Below are 26,961 nucleotides of genomic sequence, written 5' to 3'. Positions count from 1 at the left end.
TGAAAATCCACAGAAGCATAACCCTCTCTTGCAGAGTTTCCCGAACAGAAAAATGGCTGGAAAACTTATTGTATATCGGTATATGGACCATATTGACTCCTCAGACCATGGTCCAAAGGGCAAAGCACATCCTTCACCTCCTAAGGCTGCATTTCCAACCTTTGGCCCACTTTACTGTTCCCATCTTTACAGGAAAGGAAACCAGATTGGTAATACAGGGTCATTGCTACGAGTGAGAGCTTGTGTTCAAACCCAGCCCATCTGCTTTGGATTTCCTGTCTCCTCCCCTATGAAACGCAGCCACTGGAATTGGTGCGTGAGAATCTCCGTCTCTGCATTGTTCACAAAAGAATAAAAGTGAGCAAAGGCAGAATGGCTCATAAGGAGAAAACGCTCTAGGAAATTAACTCAATGACTTAGTTTGCCAGCTTATAAAGGAATTTTAAAGATTATTTAGCAACATTGGAAGAAAGTGTGTTATAGAACATTCAGTCAAGAAAAAAGAATATGGTTTAGGGAGATAACGGGGGCTCATGGGGGCATAAACGGCAGAGTGGCTAGGTATACGAAGCAATACACTCAATATATACACATATGAAAACTTAAACAGAAACAGGATACAGAAGCATTTCTATGTGCTGATTAAAACTACCGAGTGTACATCCATGTGAAAATAAACTCAAGGGAACTTGACCAACAAGCCCTTTCGAAAAGGTATTTATTAGTCACTAAAGGGGATTTACCCAAATAGTCGTAATTGCTGTGCAATTGGATTTGAGAACAAGGCAGCAGTCTGATGGAAAGAATAAGATATTTGGAAGTAGGAAGATCAATATTTTAACAATGATTCTTCCTTATTCTCAGTCTGTGAAGCTGAGTGATTTGATGGGTCTTCTCTGAGCCTCTTGTCTTTTTCACGTGTAAATAGTGATGCTCTTAACCCCTGACTGTTCTTCCAGAGGACCACGGTTTGTTTCCCAGCACCCATATGTCACAGCTGACTATATTTCCAGTCCCAGGGAACCTGACACACTCTTCTGGCCTCTGAGGGCACCAGGCCTGCATATGATGCACTGACATACATGTAGACAAAACACTCATATGTCATAACAAAAATAAAAAAGAATATTAACCTTCAAGAATTGTATTGCCAGCTAGCTAAATAAATTCAATACACCTACAAATACTATGACTAATTAATTAAAAAAACACTTGATAGATGTGCTAGCAAATCAACAAATAAACAAGATAGTCTAGCTCAACCTTCTTACAGTTAGAGACTTTCCTGTAGGTTTCAGAAGCAGTGCAGAGCAGGAAGGAAGCCATGTCTCGAGCCCTGCCGTGCATCTACATGGCAGGCAGAGGGGAGGTAAATGGGGAGAACTAGCTCCTTGTCTTCATCATTCTGGGCTTCAAGGAAGCTACAGAGCAGGTGTCTCACCAACACTGAATGCAGCTGCTATCCAGCCCTGGGTTCTTCAGGAAGTCAGTATATGAAACTAACCATTTGTTATTCTTCAAGGCATTCAAAAGATAAGACCCTATTATCATCTGGGCAGTGATGCTTCCAGAAGCCTCAGAAGATACTGCCCCTATCCCATAAGACATTGTAAGTGGGTGTTGATAAGAATATTAAGAAATGACTTCTTGCACTGAAATATTACCAAGAATAGAAGTTGCCATAGACCGTCTACTAAAGTTTCTCTCTGGTGTTATGAATGGACAGCTGGATTTTCTAACCTTGGGAATTTTCTTTCTGGGAGATCTCTGTTTTCCAAGTCAAGTCTAGGTTCACATAGACTGGGAAAGGAGAGAGTCAAGATTACAGAGGTTAAGCATCCTGGTGGATTTCCAGTTATCAACAGTACCTAGAGCCATAGCATCTTAGCTGGTACATCTTCTTCTGTGCTCTTGGTAACAGGCCCTAAGTGAGTACTTAGTTACTGGTGACCGATTGGTTGGCATGACAGTGTGCACTCCCAACCAGCGGACATCTCAGTTTCCAGTCATGCCCCAAACATGGGAGTGGGGGAGGTGGAGAGAGAGAGAGATGGAGAAAGGATAATAGCTCCAAGATGCACTATGTGTCAATCGCAGAGGCACTAAGAAAGCTATTGGGTTTGTTCCTCTCCACCTGTCAGAAAATGATCATTAGCTACTTTGTGTGGAAATGAGGACCATGGGGCTCTAGTATTGGACCTAATCATCCTTCATCTATTTGTGGAGCACCTCCACTCTCTAGGAACTTCAACCTCTGAGCAGACATGAGAAGCCACCAGCAGATGGGCTTTGTCATTCTCCTGCAAAGTTAGATTGCGAGGCTGCTCATAACACACCATCCCCATGGTTAGATGTGCTCTGATCAAGAGGAAATTGGCAATGCAGTTGTCCAAGGTGCCTGTTCCTTCTTGCCTGCAATGGATTGAATGAAATAAATCTGGTGTTTTTTTTTTCTGGATTAGAAAAGGATTTTGTATGGTTGTGCTTTAAACAGTTCCCTAGATCAGCTCTTGGCTCATGGAGAAAGGAGATCCGCCTGGTAGTCACCAACTGGAAAGCTTCCCCACTCTAAACTGAGAAGAGAAGCTCTGAGTGGGGGCTGCAAGGATGGGAAAGAGGCTCTCAAGCAGGGTAGCCCTTCTCTTCGAGGCTAAGAAGCTACATAGGAGTTGGAGAGAGAGAATATTCTGCCACTTGCTTGCTGTGTGTTCCAGCATCCTTCCCAACTGCCAAGGTTACCATCTGCACAGATGTGAGAAAGGCCCAAAGCATGTACTACAACTAACCCGAGGCCTGCTACCTAGTATAACTCTTTCTTCTGCAACATTTCTGTGTTACGGACAGTGAGCGTTTGGCGGCATCTTGAGAAGCAGGCGTCAGGTTCAACCCATGATCCAAAGATGAGAGATGCAGATAGAGCCAAGGTCATTCCTTAGAGCACATACAGAAGTGGCTGGAAATGGCTGAATATTGTGGTAAGGAAAAGGACCAAAGGATTAGAAAGCAGAGAAGTCAGTTAAGATAAATATACCTAATAGTTCCTGAGGTAACTTGGGTAATTCTGTCCAGTTCTGGTCTTATACTCATGGGCAATCTCTAATGAGCACAGTGTGTAACCATTGGAGAACTGGGCACCTGTGTGATCTCAGTGAACCTCTTTGAGCAGTTAGACCACCTTCCCCTGGGGCATAGCTGAGTGACTAGCCACTCACTTTATGAATCAGGGTTTTAGTCTGGGCCACACTCATTCAGGCCTCTCCTCATTCAGCTCTCCTGGGAACCCCATCACACACCCTACTATGCTGCCAATGGTGAGCACGGTTGTGTGTTGTACTGGGCTATCAGTCTGTTAAAGTAACCAGAAGATGCATTGTCATACACGGAGTGACCATGCCTGTCTTTAGGGAGGTTTAACCTTTGAATTTCAGTATACAGGAAGTCATCTTTTCCAATCAATCAGGATGGCCAGGGAGACTCCGAATGGGGCTTACCACAAGCAGCTATGCAATCCCTGGGGGAGCCTTTCTTGCAGCTGCAAGCAGCTGCCACTCAAACCATTCCATGTAGACCCTCGAGCTGAGCATCTCTCCTCTGTGGAGGAGGAGTGCATGACAACCATTAACTGGTGACTCGTGTTGCTGCCCAGGTCTTTATTGATCCGTCCATTAGCAACTCTCCCTCCACCGCTCATTTCCTTGTGTGGCTTGAAGAAGCTCAAATGTTCCAGATTCTTCCAGGATGGCAACTCTAAATTCCTTGAAATCTTCTCCTCTTAGCTGTGTCTGGACCTTGTCCTCATGGTTTTCCTCTTCTGAGCAATTTTCCTTGTCAAAGATGACAAAGAATTAACACACTGAAATATTAGATTTCAGATGTGTAATGTTTACTATTAATTGCCAGTTTGGTTAGATTGTAAAGCGACTAGGAAATTGGTAGCACACGCTTCTGAATGTCTGTGAGGGTGGTTCAAGTCTGAGTGTGGAAGGTACCACGTGTACTCTGGGGCCAATAGAACAAGGAGAAAAGGAGACAGCACTGCCAGTACAGACAGGTATCTTCTCTTCTTCCCCGCCCCCCCAGTCCCCCCTCTCTTGCTCTCTCTGCTTCCTGGTTGTCATGATGTGACATGCCTTTTCCACCGTGATAGACTAAAACCATGAGTCCCAGCCACATCATTTACTATAAGCCAAACCTGCCGTAAGTCCTCCCCAGCCTTGGTTCCTCATCTGAGGCAGGGAACAAGCTCTCTTCTGCATGACACTCTCATGGGTGCCTTGTGAGACCCTGTGAGCAAGAATGCTGCCTTGCTAGCTTGGCCTTGCTAAGCCAGTGTATGTACCATTTGGCATTTGCTCTTATGTCATACATGGATATGGGTTCCAGGAGAATCCTCAGGTCCTCTCCAAAGCTCTTCTGGGTGCCTAGAAAGCCAACCTCTTTTAATGGCACCCTTCTAGGCTCAGCTTGAAGTCTGTTCCACCTTGAGATCCTCTCCCCTGCCCCCTACACCACTCCCTTCTAAAGAATTCTTGCAACAGCTTATCAGTTTGCTCCTCCCACTGGTCCCACATTTTCTACTTTTTCTTACTAATGTCTGTGAACCACATACTCCCACCCAGCCACAAACGCTTTCAGGATTGTGAGCTTCCTCGGGTGAGGACGTATGAATGGCTCATTTTCAGGACACCTGATTGCTAAGATTACTTTTTAATGCCTGACAGAGAGTGGGCACTAGGAAGTAATCTACCTTTACCACAACACCTACATCATCTCACCTGGTGCCTTCTCCAGGTGAGGCTCAACCTACAGAATGGCAGGCAACCTACAGAATGGCAGGCAACCTGCCTCCTGCCTTGAACAGTGATTTCCTGTCCCCCAAACAGTGGCAGCTTTTGTCACAAAGCTTCTTGATCTCTTTTTTTAGACAGTCATGGGGAAATAGATAACAATGTTACAGGAACATGCAGGATATAGTTACCTACTAGAAGGTTCCATTGTCATAGCAGCAGGGCTATGAACTCAACATACCCAAAGTACTAAACATAGGCTCCTCAGTCTTCCCTCTTCTACCGACACCAGTCACTTGTACCTCCTATTTCTCTCCAAACCCAGAAAGAATTTAATATAATTCCCCCCCAAACAGTGTGTCTGTTTGTGTCTGTCTCCGTATCTTTCCACATGTTTGCTTCTGTATGTTTATGTGTCTGTCTGTCTGTGATTAATGTGTGTGAGATGTTGTCACTAGAATGGTAAAGGTTTGTGAGACTGTGAGGTAAGGTGGATTTGTTTTGCACATTAGGAAAGATATGAATTAAAAAGAGCAGAAGATGGAGTAATGTTGGCTTTGTGTCTCAGGATCAGATGACAGACTGAAGTTCTAAAGCCCAGTACCTCAGAATGCAGCTTCAGCTGCCAACAGAGTCACTACAGATGTCACGACGATGTGGAAGCAGAGCTGGGTGGGGCCAGAACTGAACGTAACTGATAACCCCATCAGAAGAAGCTTACATGAAAAACCCAGCCATGTGACAGTAAGGGTGCAGATTGAAATGATGGGTCTACAAACCAAAGAATGTCAAGGGCTGATGACATCATCAAAAGTCAAAAGAGGCCAAGAAGTCATCTTCTGGAGGCTAAAGAGGATGTGGGACTTACCCAACACTGATTTTGAATTAAAAACCTCCACAACGGTATGAAGACAAATCACCGACATTTTAAACATTTCAGCCCGTAGAACCAGTGATGGCAGTCCTAGGAAGCTACAGCCACCACCTAGCCAGTGGAGGGTGACTTGGCCCATCTCCCTTCTGACCCCATAGCTAGCCTCCTCCCAGCAACATCCCGTCCCTCTCTTGTCTCCTTCCTGTCTTCTCTGCCACCCCAGGTTCAGTCTTTCTTTCCATCTGGAATACTAGAAAGGTTTCCCAGTGATCCTGCTATACTTGTGAGCACCCCAGTCGGCCACCTGCACCTGAAGGGTCTTCCCAGACTCTCCACCTGATCAAACCAAGCCCCACCACCACCACTTCACTGAAGTCCTGTGATGGCACTGGGGTCTCTGGAACACTCACAAGGCATTCTTTGCGCCTTTGTTCAGCTCAAGGCCCTTCATAAAGGCTTCAGGTCTGACCCTGGGATGACCCCTTACCCCACACTCACACACACTCTTTATTCCAGGTCTGTTGGAATATTTCGGCATCCAGTGATGTCACCTTATATAAGGAATGTCATAGACAGTTTCCAGAGCTTCCTAGTTTGACCAAAAATTTTCTTTGCACAACCAGCTTTTATTATGTTATCAAAATTAACTTCATAAAATCTCTGACTCTTGCCCTTTCCATGATGTCCTTCTCTGTGCTGCTAGGAAGGTCACCCACGTCCCACCTAACATTTCCACCATGACGCTAAGAGTCTGGTGCAGGAGCCATCTCTGTTTCTTTTATGATGAAAGTCGGCATAGTCACAAAATGGACACCCAACAAATAATTAGTATTGTGCTTGTTGGATTTAACACATTCATATTATTTTGAGGTCAGACGATGTGCTAAGGTAACATGCATTATCCCATGTCCCATCCTGTCATTGTCATCTTCCTGATATTGCTAAAGAGGCTATGTCTCACTGAGGTACTGTAAGTCACCAGCACACACATCTAGAAAGTGGCAGAGGGGAGGGTCCAGTTCAGGTAGGCAAACCCCACGGTACTATCACAGTAGATGAAGGGGCAAGTCAACAGCCAATGAGGTCTCACAATTAAAAGTGTCTCTGGAAAAGCTCCCTCATTTTATTTGTTACTTCAAACATGACTTGTTTCTTGGGGAGGGGAAAAGAAGGGAGGGGAAGAGAGGAGAGCAGAGGAGAGCAGAGGAGAGCAGAGGAGAGGAGAAGAGAGAGCAGAGGAGAGAAAAGAAAGGATCACTCTGCTTTGCTCCTCGGAGTTATGGCCCTCATCTGTCACACACAGCTACATGCATCTGTGTTGAAGGCAGAAAGAAATGAACACAAATGTTATAAGCACCAGCAGAGCAAACCAGGAATTATTTTATCTCCTGAGCACAGAACAGAAAGCCAGAGCTGGGGCTCTACCCTGAGCCTCATTTAGTGTGTGTTTTGGTGAGCAGAGTCCTGGCAAGGGAGGCGCCCTCCCACACTCACCCCCACCCCATACCTTGTTGGAGGCAAAGACGAGTTAAAAACACAAGCTGCTCAGAGAGAGATAAATCAATTTTCATCAGCCCGGCGCTTCTGACACCACCCTGACAAATCAATATCTTTCTCCATAATGGAGTCACTAAAGCTGCAACTTAGTCACCAGGAAACGCAAAGCAGCCTCATAAAGAATATCGCAAAGCGATAGGATAGCCAAACCTGAATTTCAATTATCCACCTTCAAGGGCACACCGATATCGTCAGTGGAGAAGTCCATCAAAAATTCATGGAGCCAGGCTTCACCCCTCCCAGCTAACAGATCCAGGGGTGTCCAGACTTCCAGGTTCTCTAAGCAGTCAGAGAATATTTAACCTATGAGAAACATCTAGACTCCCTCCCCCACCTCCGAGGGCATGGCCCTCCCCACTGGTGACAGCACACTCAACCATCACAGCAGCTGACTGAAAGTGATGCTCCTTGTTAGCCCTGAAGCTGCAAGAGAGGCTCTATGCTTGCCAGGTTCAAGATAGGCATGGGTGGTCTTACGTCATAGAAAGGGGCCGGGGAGATTAAAGAGATGGGCCCCATCACCCAGAGCCATGGTGGAAGCCTGCCTAGCCCAGGCAGGAGGAAGGCACTCAGCCCTGTCAGTAGTCCCTTCTTCGACTGAGTTCTCACACCCAAGTCATCTTCCTAGACTTCCAGGGCATGGCATCCAGCTCCCTACACCCACAGCCATTCTTGCTTGGCAGTGGTTTGGGTGGAGTATGTCCTCGAGAGTTACCTTGGTCACACATACACCTCTTGCTCTGACTTCTGATGCACTCTGACAGGGGTTACACAGACAGTATGTTGGATGGCAGCCAGAGAATTTAGGTCCAAACGGCAGGCCTTGCTAACAGTCTGAGGGTTCCTACAAGCCTCATCTTCCCTACTTGTGGAGTGGAACAGCTCTAGCTTACCTCAGAGGTAGCCTGCCACCACAGGGGACCCTCATGGAAGACGTTCTTGAAAACACTGTCATTTCATCTGCACAGCAGGTACACGGGTGTTAGTTACGTCACTACTAAGCAAATGAGGAGAAATGGGGCCCAGAGGTGAGGTAAAAGAATGAACATGTGGGAAACACCTAGAAAGGTGCCTGACTCTTGGTGGAGGCTCCGTTGGAACTGGCGCTCTGGTTTCTGTAATATTTAATATTCTACAAGATAGGCGAAAAGCTCCCCCACGAGCCCGAGGCTCACTGATCTGCACAAGAGCAATTCAGAACTCAGACAGCTACAAAACCACCCCTCCAGTTCATTTTCCTTAGACCTGCCAAGGAGAGCCGCTAAGGGGTGTGTGATGCTGATGCAGCCTAGCTGTTTGTATTCCTCTGTGATCTTCCCTGCCTTCTGGATGATGACTGAGCCTCTTACTGTTCTGTAGCCAAAGCCCCCTCCCTCCAGTCTGCTCCGTTGGCCCTCTCTGACCTCACCTTGCGCAGAGTCAGACCCGACTGCTGGGATAAGAACACCAGGCTAAGTTGACTCAAGAGACAGACATTCATTTTTCATAGTTCTGGAGCCTGACATCCATGATCAGAGAACCAGGACAGCCAGGCTTCCGGTGAGGGCTGTCTTGTTAGTTCACGGATGGCTGCTTTCTTACTGTGTCCTCCAGTTGTGGAAAGGAAGAGGCTCCTAGCTTTGCTAGTTCCTGGAAGACGCTCTTCTCCTCAGGTCCTCGTCTAACCCCAGTCATTTCCCAGAGGCTTGACTTCCTAATACCAGAGATCATCTTAGGGGCAGGAAGATCTGCTGTGTTCGTGGTTTCAGAGGTTTCCAGTCATTGTGGCACTCAGGGCAAGGAGGAGCAGACCAGGGAGACAGAGAAAGGAACAAATGTGGGAAGGAGTCAGGGGCAGATGTGGTTCCATGGACAGGCCCTTCAGCGTTCCACTCCCTCCAGCTAGGCTTTACTACCGCCTGATGACGTCGTCACATTATGAACCCATCAGAGAATCCATCTATCCGTCAGGTCAGAGCCCTCAAATACGCCACTAGAAACCCCTAAGACATACCCCCCAGGCACCGCCCACTCCAATCAGGTTGTCAATTAGAATTAAGCATCCCACAGTGCCCTTGCATCAGGGGCTCAGGCTTTAACACATGATTGAGAGGGTACCAATATGCAGTCATTGGCAATTTCCAACATTTCCCATGTCATGCCCTATATCTCTATACGTGTCCCATTCACACAGGCATCAGGGCTTTCCTACACCTTGTTTCATTTGCATGCAATTACAGTATCCTTCCCATGTAAGAGTCACCTCCTCCAGGGAGCTTTTCCTGCATCCTAACATAGACTCACACGTTTTTCCCTCAATATCCCTGACAAGGCTTGAATGTGTTGGTCATCCCTTCTCATGGCACATCATGGCACTAGCTCCCACTGTCTGCCCCATCAGCGGGGTCTGTTAGATGGCATGGCCTTATTTATTAGTGCATCTCGAGGGACCAGCTCAGATGTTGATACACAGCTTACATGGTATAGAACGGCTATCTCGTCTTGGTTTTGAGTCACAGTGGGCAGGAATGATGAAACATCACAGTCACCTCCTTGCTCAATGGAAGGTCTTAATGCAGTGCTGGGGACAGTGCCAATTCCACAGGATCGACTCCAGTTCATTTAATCAGGAAAGTGATGTATTAATGGAAGGTAGGTACCCCACGAGATCTCCAGGACACTCAAAGACAAGTCTCCGAAGAGAGCTGTCTCAAATGACTCTCAAATGACAGTGCCAGCTTCCATGTGGGCTCCTGGTCATTGCTAGACATCTCAGGGATGCATGGATCTGGGACAGAGGATCTTCAGAGAAAATGCTACCTAACTCAGAGACCAGGCATCACATGATTCTGAGATTTGCTCACAGTTCCTCAAGTACCAGACTGTACAGTCGTGCTCCTGCATATGAGATATTCTGCAGCATGAGACCACCTAGGTATGAGCAATGGATTGGCTAGAACTGCTGGACACTGGAACCTTATCAGAGCTCCAGTACATGAAGCCTTGGCCCAGGAAGAGGTCATGAAGCTGCTGTCCACAGTGCCTTTTCCCGGGCATGTTGGTTCATGGGTATCTTGACCGGGGCCAGAGGACTGAGTTTCTGCTCGGGGGTGTGTAAATTCAAGAGAAGAGAGTTGGTTTTTTTTCACACTTGGCATGTTTCCTCCCAGTTTCTGTCTGCTGTAGGCTGATTCCTTTCCTGCCAACCACCATGACCACCCTGGGATGCCAGCACTCGGGCAGGTGCATCACGAGTGTTCTCTTTAGGTCTTCTGAATGAGCAGATCAGAAGACACTGTCTTCTCACACATTTATGTGTATGCGAGTGGTCTGGGTATCTTAAGGGGAGAGTGTGGCTGCAGGTATGTCTGAGGCCCAGTACCCTCCATTTCTCCCCAGCTCCAAGGTAAAGATGTATAGAAAACAAGCCACCTTTCTGCATGCATCCCTGGCAGGGGACACGGGCCTTCTGCATCATGCCTTGCTCTGACGCCAGCAGAAGGGTTCTCTTGAAATTCAGGCCCGAGTGGCAGGACCAAGATGGGGAACATCTTATGTCTGGCTTCAGAGAAGCTGCAGCGTTAGGGAGGAGTCACAGCTGTAGCGCACAGACACCCGCCCAGGGTCCACTAAGGAAAGAGATATGTCTTCTATCCCAGTGAAGGCATTTGCTCTCCAAGGCCAAGAAGACCAAAGATGAGGGAGAAGAGTCAAAACCCCAAACTAAAAACTAAGATTGACAGTTTTTGCGCTGGGTCTCCCTGCCTCTCTGTCCTCTTGCCATTCTTCTGCCTCTCCCCTCTTTCTCCCATTGGCTGGCCTTTCTGACTGCATTTTGAACTCTACAATGGGGAAGCTAAGATGGTCTTTAGAGCCCACCCACCCCACCCCCCCCCCCACCCCACCCCCCCCCCCCCGGTTCACCAATTCCAGTTTCTTGGGACCTCTCCTTCCCTCCCTAGATTGGTAACATTCCTTATTCCTAAACTAGTCATGCAGAAGTTGATTTTGCTTTAATCAATGTGGTCAGAATCAAAAGTCTTGGTGTGCAGGTGTATCTCTCAGCCTAGACACCGGGATCACTCTCAACCTCCACACATGGCCATCTCAGTGTGGCCAGCCCGTAACTGTCCCTGGCTGTGGTGTCACTAGAATTCAGGAACTAACCACTCCCAGAGGCAATTGTGGGTCACTCAGGTCCTCCACAGAGAAGCAGACCTGAACTCATGGGTAGAACCCGTGTCATTCAAGGAGAGGATCTGTGGCTTGTGTTGAGGAAAATGGGACCGAATGCACCACGGGCAGAGAGTAGAGCCTGGAGCCCACTGAACCTTCATAAGCTGCACATCCCAGACTTCGTGCACAGGAGCTGCATCTCCTGGGACTGCATCCCAGCTCGGCACCACACCAGGGGCATGACCATGGGGAAGTCACTCAACCTTTCTGAAGAATGCATTTCTTTATCTGTCAGAAGGGATTTTCATAGCTCTATCCTGACAAGCTGTCTTGAAAATTAAATGAGCGAGCTCGCAGGGCACAGAGAACATGCCAACAGCAGGAACTTCTATAATGATGACAACATTGCGTCTCCAGTGCCTGGCACAGGACCTTATGCACTGCATAATTACATATGTGTGTGCGTGCATGAACATGCGTGCCATGGTACATATGTGGAGGTCAGAGAATACCCTCTGTTGCCATGCTCTGCTTCCTCCTTGCTGGAGACAGGTGTTTTGGCTGTCTACCACTGTGTACACTACAAGCCTGGCTCACAAGCTTCCAGGGAGTCCCCTGTCTCCACCTCTTCTCTCACTACCAGAGTGCTGGGATTATTGACTTGCACTGGCTTTCTGTACTAAGGTTTTGAACTCAGGTCCTCAAACTTGTGCCACAAGTGATTTCCCCATTGAGCCATCCATATCTCATATAATCTCTGATATGTGTGTGCTGGGGGGCGGGGGTGGATTGTGCATGCATATGAGTATACCACACTTACCCGCACATGCTCATGCAGAGGTTGCAGCAAGACATGGCTGACTTCCTCTATAGAACTCTGTCTATTACCTTGAGATAGGCACTTACTGGACCAGAAGCTCACTGCTTCATCTAAGCTGACTAGCCAGTGAACTCCCAGGATCTTCCTGTCTCCGCCCCTAGCACTTGGATCACAGGCACAGGCAGCAGTGCCCATCTTGATACTTGGTGCTAGGCATTTCAACTCAGGCCTTCCTGCTTGCCAAGCAAGTCTTTTTACCCCCTCAGCTATCTCTCCTCCCCATATAGACTTAATAGATGTTTGAAGAAGGGAAGATAAGAAATAAAAAGGAAAAAGTGGAGAGTTAGAAAAAGAGAAAGAGGGCTGGAGAGATGGCTCAGTGGTTAAGAGCGCCGTCTGCTCTTCCAGAGGTCCTGAGTTCAATTCCCAGCAACCACATGGTGGCTCCAAACCATCTGTAATGAGATCTGGCGCCCTCCTCTGGCGTTTGGGTATACATGGAGGCAGAAAGTTGTATACATAATACATAAATATATCTAAAAAAAAAAAAGAAAAAGAAAAAGAGAAAGAAACTGGAATTAGAGGTTCAGATTTGTGAGTAGCTAGCACCCCTGAATCTAGTTGGTTAGGTGAAGGAGGTAGACTTCCACACTCTGACCAAAGTGTCCACTTTGACATGTCCACGTTCACATCCTTGTGGGAAGTACCACTTACTGATTCCCAGGGATTTCCAGCAGAGGGAGTCCATGGGGCTGGCATCAGAAGGTGAAGCCAGGACACACACAGCCTCTCTGGACACCACTCTGCTGCCCAGGGCTATCTCCTACATGCCACCTGCTTCCCCTTGCAAGCCACCCTCGCTAAGTGTGAAGGGAAGCAAGGAGAGGAATGGCCTATTTATGTCACTGTGTGATCTCAATAAGTCCTTTAGCCTCTCAGAACCTCAGTTTCCATCTCTGTAAAACTGGGAGGGAACACAGGCCCTGCCCTGTTTACCTCACACTGGTAGGAGAAAGAGTGTAAGAAGGACCAATCAGATAAGCCAGTTATCACTGTGGCCTCCAGAATTTTTTGAGAGCAACACATTTCTTGCTCTCTTTCTTCTCCAAGCCCCAGGGCACAGTTTGCTTCTTCCTCTTTTCCACGGAAAAGCTGGGGCGAGGGCGTGAGGTAAAGTCAGCAGAGAGCATGGTCCAGGCCTAACTCATCTTCCAGCGGGGCTTTTAAAATTCAGAATATTCCAGTCCTATTACTAGAAGGTCTGACTGCTCCGGAGTGAAGAGATCAGTGTGGGAAGAAGGCATTACCAGGGAATAGATTGTAAGGACGTTCTGATCAGTGCCCTAAGAAGTAAAAAGTCAAGACATTCAATAGAAGGATAACAGGTGTCCAGGCGGTGAGCAGCTTGTGGAGAGACCAGGAAAGCTTTTGCAGAGAGAAACTGAACTGGCAGGGGAGGGTGAGCAGACTTCCACCCAGGGAAGATGGAAAGAGAGAAGAAGGCCACACGGTAACTATGAGCCTAGAGTCGGAGTTGTGTGGTGGGCAGAAAAAAAGCAAGCCTTTGGGATAGAGTGCATAGGGCGAACACCCTAAGCTGGGACTTGTCCCATGAAACACTGCAACCAGCCTGGATTCACAGGCAGGGGAGACAAAAGGGAATCACTGACTGGTTAAATAAAGCCTGACAGAGTAGGGACTGTTCTGGATAGGGCACTTTGACAGTAGGAATTGTGGGGGACCAGAGGGAGAGACTAGGGAAGCAATGTGTAGAACAGCCATTCTGAGTCAGCTGCAACCTCCACTCACCACCCAGGCTCCAGAGAAGCAAATATCACATGCTGTCACCAGGGCTCCCTCCCCTGGGCACAGGGGACTATAAATAGTCACACATAAAGGACTGCCCCTGGCTCAGCCTTAGAGGCTGAAAGGGCATAGAAGTCCTGACTCAGCCCTGCAGCTCTGCCCACGGTCCCTGGGAGAAGCCACCTCATGGTGCCCCGGCAGCTCGGAGTAGACAGGGATGGCTCACCATTGGCATATACTGAACCTGACTCCTGCTCCCAGATCCCCTTGGAGATGTCCCTCAGCATGCCACAGAAGTAATAGAGAATCTTTAGTCTTATAGCCTCGCAGACCTCCTCTTTAATCTCACTCAGACTTGGGAACTGTGTCCACACGCTTGAGAATCAAGGATAGATGAGGCCATGAGGGTCATGAGATTCAGGCAGAGCCGAGGCCCCTAGGCCAATTGAGCAGGGGTGTTTTCTCAACTGGAGTTCCTTATTCCCAAATGACTCTTAACTTGTGACAAGCTGACATAGAACTAGCCAGCACACTTCCCGTTGAGTATGATCTTGTACTTTCCAAGGAAGAAAGGTCCCTGGTATCTTCTACAAGCAACAAGTATCCAGACAAAGATGAAGTCTGGCCAGGGAATGCTGGGATCTAACTTTGCCACTCACTAGGGTGTAATTTTGGGAAGGTTAGGTAGGGACTGAAGAGATGGCTCAGCAACTGAGAGCACACCCACGTTTGGTTTTCAGCACTCATATCCATCAACTCAGACCCACCTATGACTGTAGCTCCAGGAAACAGATGCTCTCCTCTGGCCTCCGAGGATATCTCACACACACACACACACACACACACACACACACACACACACACGTTTAATGTCATGTAGCTTCCTCAAGCTTAAACGTCTTCACCTGCCCTCACACCTGCCTTCTTGCCATTGTGGCTGTTAAGTCAGGTGGCAGTGTGTGCACGAATGTTCCCTGTAGCCCACGAAGACTCACGAGAAAGCAGACCATGCTTGCCTGGCCTCTGGCAATCAGGCATGGCTCCCTCAATCTATCCAATTTACCAGGAGCCTGGCTGGGGTCACTTCCATTAATAATGTGCCTCCTTCCTTCATTGTGAGAGGCGAGCTACCCAAGTTTATTGCATCTTAGAGGCTACACCCTGTGCTGGACATCCGGGATGTGACTTAATTAAATGTTCCTCCTAACCCTTGACAGACATATGGTGGGATAGAATTATGCGTGATTTATTACTATCTCATTTGAGAGGCAACGAAGAAATACGAACCCAGCTTCTCTGCCTACAAAGGTCTTGCTCCCTCTCCATTATTCTCCACTTATCTTTTTTTATGGCACAAGTTCAGTAAGGGAGTGCCTTTCTCTGGGCAGGTAGAGGTAGTACTGTGGTTGCCTCTTTTCTCTTCCCTTCTCCATGTTCCTGAGCAAACCTAGTGCCCTGGATGTAGGCCCATGGAGCTGGAATGGAGACTCAGTGCACGCCCCCTGGCTCTGGGCTGTGGGACAGACGCCCAGGAGTTGATTTCAACATGTGTGGCCACAGACAGGGGCAGCAGAGGTGCCAGTGAGCCTTATGCCCACCTGGCTGATGGAGCTTCCTCAAGCTTGGCACAGCAGGGAAAGCTGTTCTTGTAAGTCAGCCAAGGGAACTTGCCGCTTCCCCAGGCCTCAGGATGTCATCAGAAGGCCTCCTGCTGTGTGCCAAGTAATTTCTCCTACAAACCACACTTGTTCACATCTGAAAACAAGCCCGCAGTATAGAATGTTTATTTCACTCCAATTTACAGATAAACCTATGGTTCACCATCAGAGATAATTGCTCTTTGGGAGATGCCGGGAAATGTCTAGAGACATTTCTGGTAGTTAGAACTTCGGGAAGGGAAGGTCACTGTCTTAAGCTGCTATTAAGAACGCTGTTGTACAGTACAGTACCCATTATGAAGAACTATCCAGCCCTAAATTATTTTCAATGTGGAAAATCCCCTAGATAAGAAGGTTAGGGTAAGCTGGGGGTGAACTTCCAGGAGCCAACTCTCTAATTATGAGAACAGCTCCTTCTTCCTATGTGCAGTGTGGGAGACCATTCTCAGCCAGGGCCAAGGAAATGGGAGATGGGGATAAGATGGTGTTCCTTCCAGCCTTCAGAGATGGGGAACATCATGCTACTGGATACCTCATCGAGGTTTGCCCAGGCTGCTGCAATGTTCCCTGGGCCAAGGCTGTATTTGAGTTCAGGGACTTGGGATTTGCGACTCCTTTGCATTTAGGATTTGAAAACACTAGCTCCCTCTGTGCTCGTCCTCCCAGCCCAGGGGTGTCATCCCTCTTGAATTGATAAGCCTGAGTTATCCTGGGAACACCATGTTCTCTCTCCAGACCAGGTAAGCCAGGTTACAAGGCCTGTGTCTAAGAGGTGAGGGGCTGAGAGGTGGGGGAGAGGAGAGAAGAGTATGAGAGTAATCATGGCAGAGACAGTGCAGGAAAAGACAGGATCACCTGGTCCCCAAGTGTCATGGAACTTAGCATGGGGCTCTACCTTGAATCCACTGAGGAGAAGTTGGAGGTCAGTGAGTGACCTAAGCATTTTCTCAAGGCTGGTGCACACTGCACCAAATCAGCTAAGTCTCTATTCATGCTGGTCCCAAGATTCCTTAGGTCTAAACATGGTATGTAGTGACAGTCACTCCTAGCTAGATTTAACTCCTAGGTCTACACTCTGACTCCAGTCCTAGGTGGTAACTCTTAGAGCTTCTGCACAAGCCAGTAACTATGGCAACAAAGTATCCTACCTAGAACTCAGCATCCTAACTTGTAGGCAGTTCTGGGCCATCTTGAGTCACCCCTGAGAAACTGGCACCGCTCTAGGCAGCCATGAGTCAATCCCAAGAGACAAGAAACAGTGAAGTTCAAAGCCCCAGACTTCAAGGCTTGACCGAGCTCCAAAACAACAGAAGATACTTTGCTAGAAACTGATGTTCTTCTCTGTCAAGGATATTAGAAAGTCCTTGATTTCATGATTACAAGGGCAGAATCTCATCATTTCTCTGAGTTTGGTCCATCAAACTTTAGTGAGGTGTCACCTGGCTAACCAAGCCAAGAACTGCCTTGTGTTCTGCGCATGGCCAGTCACCCAGCATCAAGCCCTCCCCGAAAACTGGGTTCCTGAATACAGGAATATGACAGGCGTGGAAGATGAGTTAGAGGTAGAAGTGTTTGAGAACCAGGTCTGGGGTCAGCATCACTGTGAAAAACCAGTCAGCAAATCCAGCTGAGTCTGGCTTCCAGCTTTCTGGGCAACTGGTTTTCTTGCCCATCATGTTCAACACTGAATACGCATTAAGAGCAGCTTGGTAGGCTATGCAACAATCATAGATATCTGTGGGGTACAGGGTGGTGTTTTGATACATGCATATGGCGTGCAGTGTTCAAATCACCTCAAACACCGATCTTTAGTATTGTTTGTTGCTGATAGTCAAAATCTCCTCTCCTGGCTGTTTTTAAATACAGGAAGTCTTTATCAACTGTAGTCATCCCTCTGCACTATAAAGTACTAGAAATTATTCTCCCTGTGTAACTATGTAGCTGTTAATCAACCTCTCCCTAGCCTTCCTTGCTTCTATGCACCAGCCTCTGGTAGCCATGGTTCCAATCTCTGTTATGCGAGCAACATTTTTCACTTCCCCGTGTGAGTGAGGAGACGAAACGTTTGTTTGTGTCTAGCTCATTTCACTCAGCTCTGTGTCCTCCAGGCTTATTCATATTATTGAATTTTGCTCTTACCTTTTTATGTCTAAGCAATATTCCTTTGTGCATACAGACCACAGTTTAACAGTTCCACTGCTGATGGACACCTGAATGGCCAGACTTCAGCTCAGACACCTCTGGTGCAATAGAATTTCTGTTCTGCTTGCTTGTTTTTTGTTGTGTCTTGTGTTTTTACAGTTCCCCAAGTAATTCTAATGTACAGCCAAGGTTGGACATCACAGAAGATGCATTTCCTTCCCTCTAAACTTGAATTCTCCTAGTGTGTGATGGTGGAAGTATTTCTCTGCCTGAAGAATTGCCTGCATCCTACAGCAAGTTACATCGCAGTGCCCACCCACAAAGATATGATTAAGAGGCCAAAGATAAAGCAAAAGCTGATTTTTTAAAATAATGGTAAATATTACAGAAGAACGACCAGATACAAACTGCACCTTTGCAACATCTTCCTTATCTCCGCCATTCTCAAGCAGAAGAGCATCAATCACTACTCCAATTAAAGTAAACTGTCTGTGTCATGAAGAGCTCTCCACAGCTCCCCATTGCCTGTGATACTCGTTCAACCAAGGGTCCCTCACTGCCCGTGTCTGCCCTAACCCTGCAGAGAGTCTTGCGCTTTTTCTTCTCCCCACACATACATTACATGCATTCTGCATGCCCTGGGTCAACCTGTTTCGTGCCTTCACTGACACACATCCCTGGCTCTGGGATATTCTCTTCCCCTCTTTACCCATTAAAATTCCACTAGTGGCTTAGCAGTTGTGCTAAGTACATGCTGCTCTTGCCCAGGACCCAAGTTCAGATCCCAGCATCTGTGTCAGGCATCCCACAACTGCCTGGGACTGAAGCTCCAAGGGATCCGCTCTTCTGGTCTCTGTGGGCACTGGACTCACCCCCCCACACACACACACACAAACAGTATATCTTTTTAAAAGTCCACTTCTCTTGGAGGATAAGCTAATATGCACTTTATTCACACAGTCATCCTAATAATCCCATTTGACATGGCTTACTCTCATCCTGCAATACTCCTTCTGATGCATATACCAGACAACTTCCACACAACAGCTCCAAAGGGAAGTGTTTGTTCATATATCCATATCCCTGTGACCATAGGAGATCCCACCAAACGTATGGGATAAGCCTTATCCATCGTGGATGAATCAGGCCCTCAAAAAGAGAAAATGAATGAACACAGCAATGAATGAATGACAGCAGGTTGTGACTGCTCACTGTAGGTGTATGCTTGCTCCCCCACAGTGGGGACCTTGGCCAGCATGTGCCCTTTGATTGACAAGCACTTTCCTACCAAATAAACTGAGTTGTATTTTCCCAGGAAAGCAACTTTAAGTTCACCCACTGAAAGCATCATTAGCCTGGGCCAATGCTAATTCCGTGCTTTCATTAGCATGCATGAGAATTAGTGACCATGTGCTGGCAGGTTAGAGGCAGGGGTGGAAAGGAGACTCTGTTTGGGGGCTATGAAATAAGGAATGCAAAGAGTCACAGTGTTATGCTGAGGTTCCTGGGTAGAGAGGTGCCTATTCTCACTGGGTACCTTCCCCAACCCACTTCCTGTGTGAGTGACAGCCCACTTCACTCCTACCTGCATCCCTTCAGGCTACGTTAGTAAAATGCCACACACTGAGTGACTTAAAAACAACAGAAACATACTCTCATGGTTCTGGGGACTGAGAAGTTCATGATCAAAGGGGCGGCAGAGTGAGTGCTCGGTGGGGGTGCTTTCTAGCTGCACCCCTATGTGAAGCGGCAAGGGTCTCTCTTGGGCCTCCTTAAAAGGGCACTTACCCTATTCCAGAGGGCCCCACCACCAGGCTTAATTATTTTTCAAAGACTCTGCCTCCTAAGACCACTATCACCTAGAGTTAATGTCTTACCACATGAACCTGGAAGGGACTCATATCTTTGGATGCTCTTTGCACCAGAAATACTCCCATCCAGACTCAAAAGCAGTCAATTATTGGATTATCTAATTATCATGGAAAGCCAGGCTGGGGGCTGGAGAGTGTGGTGGTGCTCAGTTGTCTTTGGTCCTCCACCCTGTCCTGGGTAAAGGCCCTAGGGTGACAAAATGGGTGGGAGGACTAGGCAATTCTTTTTATCGACTGCACCGAGTACTGAGAAACAAGAAGAAAGGAGTGAGAGCAGCATCCGCTGGGCACTGGGAGGACACAGTGCTGTGCTCTCAAACATGTGTGCACAGTGCTTTAAACCCTGCCAACACGTAATGAGGGCTCACTAAGTTCCTCCCATTCATTACCATTCAGGCGGCAATTGAGTTAGATTTCACAAGAGGAGCATCCTTTGCCGCATGCCTCTTCTGCTCCTTCCAAGGAGGCTTACTGGATGAGTTTACCAGGACACCAAAAAGTAATACAAGCATTGTACCATATCAGGGAGAGATACTTGGTGGGGGTGAGAGGATAAGAAGGGACTAGATAAATTAGGGTCTTTGGGACAGGAAAATGGCTCAGCAGGTCAAGGCGCTTGCTGCCAAGCTTGAAAACCTGAGTTTGATTCCTGGTCCCTACATGGTAAAAAGACAATTGAATCCCTCAAGTTGCCCTCTGACCTCCACATGTGCACCATTGCACACGCACATCTTCACACATGCATGTATGTATACACACACACAAATGAATGCTATTTTATAAAATTAAAATTAGAATCTTTGCAGTTGACAAACTTAACACTTTTGGATCTGTCATGTGGCAACAGCCATGCCCAAGCGCCCTTACTGCCTTATCTTGTGCAGCCAGGCTAAGTCCCTAAGGGTGACCCATGAGTGAGAGACAGAGAGCCCAGCTTTGGGACAGCATGGATTCTGTTGTTGCCATGGGTACAGCAAAGTGGTGCCCTAATGATCTCTCTTACTCTCCTACCACCCAAGCTCACTTCCCAGCCATTGTTCAACTCCCTCTAGTGCATACCTTCCCGCTTCTGTGCCCAGCTAGGAAGGAGTCATCACCCCAAGACCAGCGACTCTGCCTCACGGAAACTGGTACTTCAAGGGCAAGAAGAGGGTTTCTTTAGGAGCGGCTATGCTTGATCCAGCTGATGAGGGGGAGCTCTCCCTTAGGAAAAATGTCAGCTAATAAGAGTGGGAAGGACAGAATCGGAAATCACTATTTTGTAATCACCAATGTGAGCATCGACTCTGGTTTCTGATATTAGAGCAAATGGACCGTGAACAGGAAGTCACGCAGAATCATTTACCAGATGCAGAGAGATGATGTGAGGATGCGTGATGATGCAATGGGTGTCCCAGCAGTCTCTCCCTTAGATAGGTGATCGAAGCTTGCATGTCTAAGAGTGGGACAATCCCCTGAGAGACATTATTCCTGTCTGGTGGGGGTCAGAAGTTTGTAGTGTTATTTGAGGTCCTCTCTTGCAATAAACATTTAACTGAACCCGGTTTAGTTCTGAAAACTAACTCCGCCGGGAGACATCCAGAGCAAGGAGAAACATGGCAAGTGGCACTAAAAGGAAGAATCAGGCAGACTCAGGATGTGGAATAACTGGATATAACAACTGGTCTGAGAGACGACATTATTCATAACACTAGAAAGGTAAACAACTCAAGGGTATGCTAACTGATGGCTGGCAAAATAAGATGTAATGCAGTCTTCGAGTAGAATAATATTTAGTATTTAGAGGAAGTAATATACTGACACTACTGCAACACAGATAATCCCAGAAAACATTCCATTGGATGGGAAATTTTTGTTGCAGAAAAAAAGATTAATACTTACCTGGGGTTAAAAGGATGGATTTGTAGAAAACTGAGGAAGTAAAGTGGTTGTTGATGGATAAAGGGTCTCTTGCGGGGGGGGGGGGGTGTTCCTAAAGTCCACACCTTTATGAGGACTCTAATACCTGGGATTATATACTTTATATCACTGATTTAAAAATAAATACCCGTATTAAGGGAGATATAAATAGCTTAGCTCTTCCACCTGGCTCCCAGGAAAGGAACACCCTACACAGCCATGAACACACCTGGCTCCCAGATCCTGGTTCTAAATAGCATCCCCTGTTGACTAGAGTCTGAATTTGCTGATAATGTCCAATCACAGAGTGAAGAATGAGAAAGATGAACCCAGACCAAGAGCTGGGCCAGAAACTCAATGTTCAGAGAACTCTGGGAAATAGCAGAAGGACACAGGGGTCAGTGGAAAGGGCTTTCAAAATATGAGGAAACATGTTTCCAAGTAAATAATTTTGTAAACAGAGTGTGCCTGGAGATAAAATAGAAGTTTGTTTAAGAGTATATGCTGATGAAAAGAAATGAACAGAAAGGGGGGGAAAGATCACTCTTATTTCAGAAAGCCAACTAACAAACACACATGGGATGGTGGTATCAGAAGGCCAGCATCTGCTGGGGATCAACATAATAATCTAGGCAAGAAAAGTTGATAGAGGATGAAACAGGGAGAGGAAGAGAAGAAAATGAAGTTTTCTGTGTGTCGTGGCATCTCCATCAAAAGTTCACACTACCAGGTTTAGGTATATGACCCCAGACAGGATGTAAAATTACTCAGTTTTCTGAAATCTCAGCCCTAGATACCTAACTGGGGAACCTGGGGGTGTTTCTCAGTGCCACAGTCATGTGTCAGACTGTGGCCTCACTTCCTAGTACCACAAAAAACAAAAGAAAATAAAATCTTAACCTGGGGTCTAAGCCAGAGGAAACATCGAAGCACCCAAGCTGAAGATCACTATACAAAACCAGTGACTCTGGATTGCAAAACATGCTAAGGTCATGAAAATCTAGGTGACACAAGGAAGGCTATGGTGAGGGACCCAGAGTGGGATGTTTTAGCCATGAAGGGCTTAATTGCACCACCACTGAGACTCCTGGGTAAAAAAAGCACATGGGAATCCTCCATAGGAGTGTTGTGATGTTCATGATGGCAGGTGTTACAAGAGTTTGTAAGAGGGGGAAATACAAGGAGAAAAGAAATCTTGTAACAGTCACCCATTGAGAGTTTAAGAGCTATGTAGCAGCTGGACCTTCTGGAGCTTTTGGTTACTCAGTGTAAATCCCTGTGTTTGTTTACTGCTCAGCCTCCCTCACCCAGTGGAGAGCTCCTGGAATTCCCCCACACAGGGTATTATTCATTTCACTTTTTCCTGAGCCTAGCACAATGCCCAGGACATCAGTAGATGCTCACTGAGCCAATGAATCAGCGCATCAGGCAATGCACAGCTTCTGAGATTGGCTGGGAGAGCCCTTGTATACATCCTTATTGTTGCTTATTTTTCCATAGATAAAGTTGGAATGTTTCTCTCTGAAAACCAAAGAGAGTGTCTCTGCCTTGCAGCAGCAGACATGTGTCCTAAAGTGTCCTGCTTTATTGGCCCTGAGGAGTGACCTTCTTGCCTCTGTGCTCTGGGAAGAACAACGGCCCCTGTTTGTTTAATCCTGGCCCGTTGTAGCAGCCTTAACTGCTCAGCTCTCACTCGTGATTCATGTGAATGTCACTTGACTCCCAGAGGTTTGCAGACATAATTCAACATTTTGTTAATGGCCACTTAAAATGTCCCTGAAATAGCTAGCAGGCCCAGGGGACAGAAGGTGTTCTTCTAGAAAAGCCATCCTTCCAGGCAGGCAGAAAGAAGCCTTGGCCCAAACTTTGAAAGACACAGTTGCTTGTCCCCTCTGAAGCTATGTCTCTTCCATCAATTATCTGTCACCCTTTCTGAGAAAAGAGGGGTGGGCATCACTTGGGGCTGGGTGGTAAGGGAGAAAGTTGAGAATCTGGGATACCTCAAGTTCCATGATGGGTATGACGGTCAGTACTAATAAACATGGCAGAACTCAAGAGTTCCTTGGGAGAGAGGCAATGCCTGCAGCCTGTAGGAGTTATCTTGATTGTGTTCATTGAGGTGAGAAGACATGCCCACCATGGGTGGCACCGTTCCCTGGCTGGCATCCTGCCTGCACAAATGGAGGAAGAGAAGGGAGCAGAAGCATGCACTCACCACCCTATTTCTTCACTCACCCCTTGTCATGGGATAAGCTGTTTCAAGTTCCCACTGCCTTGATCTCCCTGCGGGACGAAATGGGGCACACCCTAGAACTATGAACAAAAATAAGCTCCTTCTCCCTGATGCAGCTCTTGTCAGAATAGTTTATCACAGCGTAATAAAAGAAACGAAGGCCTTGGGCATGCTAGATTCCCTACTGGGAATTTCTGCTCCAGAGAGAGGAGCTTCAACCACCATGGCCAGAAAGAGACCACAAGGGAACAAAGGCAAAACATCCCAAAAGAAACCCCCTGGATCAAAAAAAAAAATAGCAAAGAAGAGAGGGGAATACATAGATCTGTATCCGGAAGGAGAGTCTTTGTGTAGGTGGAGACGGCGAGCGAGAAAAGAACAAGAAGAAACTCCTGCAGGTTACGCTCAATTATGCCATAGCGTTCAGATAGTCTCATTCTCACGAACTCTAATTAAATCACTTGCCCAAGTTCACCCATGTAATATGCAATCGTAACATTGAATCCTAAGGTTACCCAAATATTTTTATGAACTGCTGGTGTCACTCTAGGGCCTCTCTGCCATCTGAAAGTATGGCCGTTTGAACACACTCGAACTGGACATTTAAAATCAAGTCACTGCAGGAGAGGCAGAGGAACTGCTTGGCCTTCCCTGTGCAATCCTGGATAGGAGAGATCAAAAGCCCACACACAGAGCAGAGCAGGTGGAAGGTCAGAACCAACACAGGCCCGTGCCCAGCTCCCAGAACTCTGGGGCTTGTGATGTGCAAACATTACTACTCCAGGATTCAGTTCCCATCTTGCCCCGGAGGGGGAAGTGCAGTCTACAGAGTGGATGCATAGCTCCCCACTGCGTTCCGGGGAACAGCACGAGAAGGCATGCTGTCCACCTCTGGCGACCCACACTTCATCACAGTAAAAGCGGACCTGGCTCCTTTCAGAAGCAGCATCTTCTGACTGTGGGTGTTGATCTCTCTCTCTCTCTCTCTCTCTCTCTCTCTCGCTCTCTTTCTCTAAGGCTGGAGTCAGAGCCAGACAGTGGTCACGGAAAGCTGGGATGCTATCTTGCAAGCCCACACCTCTCATGAAGTCTCAGCCACAGAACACTAAGGCTGCCTCTGTCTCCTCCATTAACCTACCCAAGAGCAAGGGGTGCTGTGAGAACCAGGTGGCTCACACTGGGTGACTGAGCCCCGCAGCTGGGACAACCCTCAGACTCTGTCCCTTCCTTAGCTTCAGTTCCAGCTACTTCCAATGCCAGATGCCAAGGCAAGGTGGACACCGGAAAGCAGAGAACTTTGAGTGTAAATTCTAAAGCTCTTGGCCCCTGTTCTGAAGACCTGCTGATGAGCCATCTTGCCTTCACTCACCACTGTACAGAAAGCCAGGAAGCCCAGTGCCTCTCCAGAGGAGCCTCAGAAGCCGTCATGGAACATGAGTTCTGATACTCCATGCTTCCTTCTGTCTGAGAAGCCTTCACCCTGTCACTGAATCTTTCCGAACTTTGCCTGTATTCAGCTGTGAAACAGACACAGCGCTGCATCTTCCATTGTCAGAACTGCTGTGAGGACCAAGCAGCAGCTCATGAGGCAGTGCTCCTTAACCTTTCTCTACTTTGCCACCCTAAAAAGTTTTGCCCAAGTCAAGATGCACAGGTATGAAAAATAGGTACTCTCGTCAAACATTTATTCACAAATATGATAAGGAAATGAATTTTCAAACAATTATTTGGAATCTAGAGAGATGGCTCAGTGGTTAAGAGTAAGAACTGTTGTTCTAGAGGACCTAAGTTCAATTCCCACATGCCTGCTCACAACCATCTGTCAGTCCATTTCCAGGGGACCCAATGCCCACTTCTTGCTTCCATGGTTACTACATGCATGTGGTGTACAGATAGACATACATACAGGCAAACACTCATAATCATAAAAAAGAAATATCAGTTTCTTGGTGTGCATGGAATTTTCCATTTGTTAAAAATTAGTGGAAATTTGCATACTAATGAGATGTTTGCATTTGTTTATTTTTACAGATAGAGTTCAATCTTGGCTGAATATTTGATATTGTGGGCCACAGAGCACTTTTGACATTTTTCAGAGTTGATGGATGATATTTTGACTTTATAATCATCAACACGGAGACTACTACTTTGCTGGAATGTGTAGCAAAACACAGCAGAAGTTTAAGGTCATTTCAGAAGTTGTTGGAAATCCCATCCTAATCCAAAGCCAAAATTCATTTAATACTTTTTTTTAATGAAACTCAAGTTAGCAATTCAAAACAGCAACTTTTAACATCAAACATTCTAACACAATGGAATCCACAGATAGACGAATTTGACACTTACATGCTGAGGAATCATGGTAGGGAAATAGTAAGAGTCATGACTTTCTATAATTAAACCATCGCATTTCTGTAAGAGCAGAAACTCCGTATATACAGTTCACGGTACAGTCTGGAATCCAAGCACGGGTATCTGGAGCAGAGTTCACTGGCTTTGCACAGCATGGTGGCGGTGTGCACGGTGCACAGGCTGTGCATTCTGAACCACCTGCACTGAAGCTGTGGAATGCAACACCAGGGACTACTTCCAGAAACCCCCCAGTTTCGTTACACATTTTATTTGAAATTAAAGTTTGGTCATTGTATATCCAGAGTCTTTTACTGTTACTCAACTGTTCATGACCCTCACATATGTGAACCCATGTGAAGCCATGATCCACAGTTTTAGACGCTGACTGAGGACTGGAGAGACTGGGGAGTTTATGACTTAGACACAATTCTTGGGTTTAGGGTGCTAAAAGCTCCTCAGCTATAGGAGTTTGGAAGAAGGCTGGGCTGGCAAGGAGAACGCTCTGCCCAGGAGCACAACCTGACAGACAACCAAGCTAAAGAAGCAAGCTAGATTCTTTCAGCGCATAGGGCATCTGGAGTGAGACTACTCAAATCCCACTTCCACACATTTCTGTCTAAGTACAGGACAGGAGTTTTCGCTTCATTTTTGCCCTCACTGAACAAACCTAACAGAGCCCTGTATTCCATAGGGCTGCTGGGGAAACTGGGTGAGCTTTGACCACATCCACTGCTGACACGAGTGTCTGGAACATTCAGAAATTACTAGCACTCACTAGTAGATTTTATAAACTACACAGCCCTGGAC

At 47.0% G+C, this 26,961-nt stretch overlaps 1 protein-coding gene across 1 annotated transcript in view; it reads right to left on the bottom strand.

Moving 5' to 3' along the window:
- Asic2 (acid sensing ion channel subunit 2) overlaps positions 1–26,961 on the bottom strand; it is a 1,085,888-nt gene that overhangs the window by 1,047,596 nt on the left and 11,331 nt on the right. The window lies entirely within an intron of this gene.

Source organism: Microtus oregoni, unplaced genomic scaffold, assembly GCF_018167655.1.
Source record: "Microtus oregoni isolate MIOR12 unplaced genomic scaffold, Mior012 000015F_ref0000493, whole genome shotgun sequence".
NCBI classification, from domain to species: Eukaryota; Metazoa; Chordata; class Mammalia; order Rodentia; family Cricetidae; genus Microtus; species Microtus oregoni.
This window is presented reverse-complemented; position numbering and strand designations above follow the sequence as displayed.